Genomic DNA, 2,533 nt, shown 5'->3' on the forward strand with positions numbered 1-2,533 from the left:
GGTCTACCCCGGCCCTGGCCAGGACAACAGGTCGACCCTGGCTTCGCTGGGACATCAGGTCTACCCCAGCTGCGTCCAGGGACAAGAGGTCTACCCCAGCTCCGGCCAGGGACATCAGGTCTACCCCAGCTCCGGCCAGGGACAACAGGTCTACCCTGCTCTGTAGGGACATCAGGTCTACCCCACCTCCATCCGGGGACAACAGGTCTACCCAGCTCTGTAGGGACATCAGGTCTACCTCAGCTCAATAGGGGCAACAGGTCTACCCTTGTTCCGTAGTGCTAGCAGATCTCTGTCACCAAGTCCTGGGGAGACAACAGGTCTACCGCGTTTTCAGCTAGACACCAGGTCTACCCCGGCTTCTCAGGGAGACCAGGTCTACCTCGCTCCAGCGGAACATCAGGTCGTCCTCGCCCTGGCGGGACAACAGGTCTTCCCCGACCCTGGCCAGGGACAACATGTCTACCCTGGCTTCGCTGGGACATCAGGTCTACCCCACCTCCGTCCGGAGACAACAGGTCTACCCCGGCCCTGGGCAGGACAACAGGTCTACCCACGCTTCACTGGGACATCAGGTCTACACGAGCTCCGGCCAGGGACAACAGGTCTACCCTGCTCTGTAGGGACATCAGGTCTTCCCCAGCTCCGTCCGGGGACAACAGGTCTACCCAGCTCTGTAGGGACATCAGCTCTACCCCAGCTCCGTCCGGGGACAACAGGTCTACCCAGCTCTGTAGGGACAACTGGTCTACCTCAACTCAATAGGGGCAACAGGTCTACCCTTGTTCCGTAGGGCAAGCAGATCTCTGTCACCAAGTCCTGGGGAGACAACAGGTCTACCCCGATTCCAGCGGGACACCAGGTCTACCCCGGCTTCTCTGGGAGACCAGGTCTACCTCGCCCCAGCGGGACATCAGGTCGTCCCTGCCCTGGCGAGACAACAGGTCTACCCCGGCCCTGGCCAGGACAACAGGTCTACCCAGGCTTCGCTGGGACATCAGGTCTACACGAGCTCCGGCCAGGGACAACAGGTCTACCCTGCTCTGTAGGGACATCAGGTCTTCCCCAGCTCCGGCCGGGGACAACAGGTCTACCCCGGCTGCGGCCGGGGACATCAGGTCTACCCCGGCTCCGGCCGGGGACATCAGGTCTACCCCGGCTCCGGTCGGGGACATCAGGTCTACCCCGGCTCCGGTCGGGGACATCAGGTCTACCTCGCTCCTGGGTCCGCCGGGGGCCGGCCTTGCCCCCTGGTGGCGGGCGCCGGCCGGGGACATCAGGTCTACCTCGCTCCGGCGGGACTTAGTGCAATTTCGGCGCCGGCCGGGTAGACCTGTTGTCTCGGCCGTCTGCGGAAGTTCACCAAGGGGTCGCTGTTGTCGGCCGCCTCCGGCTGCGTCATGGTAGGAGGCGGCCTGCGTTGGCGCCCCTCCCCGGTCGAGCTGCATTGGTCCTCTTGGAGGCCTGGCCGGCTTTGGACTCGTCTGTCCGTCTTATGGGAGCGAGGTGACGGGCCGCATCCCCGCAGGTTGACCCCGTACCTGCGTCCGAGGCGGAGCGGAGCGGCCGCGCGTGCGGTCGCCAGGGCCAAGCAAGTGCCGCCTAGCCGGGAACGAAGCGCCGCGCGTGCCTTTGTGTCCCGGCTCCCGTCCTTCCCAGGGAAAAGTGGGTCCAGTTGGCGAGGCGAGAGAGAAGGGGCCGCGCGAAAGAGCCGGATCCGCGGAGGCGAGAGAGAAGGGCCGCGCAAGAGCGGATCCGGAGAAGGCCGAGAGAGAGCAAGAAGGGCGAAAGACGATCCGAGAAAGCTGCTCGCCGGCCCCGAGGCGAGGCGGGGAGAGAGAGCCGAGAGAGCGAGCCCAGAGAGAGTTGCCGAGAGAGGAGGAGAGAGAGAGAAAGAGAAGCCGCGAGCGTGTCCCGCTCCGGCCCGGCTTCTGCCGGTCGATTGGCCACGGGGGGGGGCGGCCCCCCCCGGGCACCGGTGGCGGGCGAGGCGGCGGCGCCTCGTCCCTTTTCTGCCCGGCCTTAAGCCGGGGGCCCGCTCGGCGGGCGCGGTTTTGGGCCCGTCGGTCCGCCTCGGCGGTGGCGGCGGTGCTCGGCCCGCGTTGGAGAAGCCGTCCCCCTCCCTCGGCCTTAAGCCGGGGACCCGCCTTGTGGCGGGCAGAATTTTTGGGCCTAGTTCTTTTTCTTTTTTTGAACTTGCCGGGCCCGGCACCCGACGGAGAGCCCCCCGGACTGGTCCTGGGCGAGGCGGCGGCGCCTCGCCTACCTCGGTCGTGGCCGGGCTCGACCGAGCCGCTTGTGCCGGGCGGGGCCGGCTTTGCCGCGCCGGGTGGGTTGCTTTCGGTTGAGGCGGGCGGAGTGTGGGGGGCACCCGCCAGGCCTCCTCCGCGGGCCTTCTTTCTTTTTCTCTGGCGGCCCTAAGCCGCGGCACTGAGGAGCGTTGCGACGACAGCGCGAGGCGGGATGCCGGTGAGTCCGTGGTGGGGAGGCAGTTGAGGCCCGTCACTCGGCCCCCCCGCTGCGGGCCCGTGGC

The sequence above is a fragment of the Agelaius tricolor genome, unplaced genomic scaffold, assembly GCF_023055355.1.
Source record: "Agelaius tricolor isolate 1412-34295 unplaced genomic scaffold, bAgeTri1.0.p SCAF_91, whole genome shotgun sequence".
NCBI lineage: Eukaryota > Metazoa > Chordata > Aves > Passeriformes > Icteridae > Agelaius > Agelaius tricolor.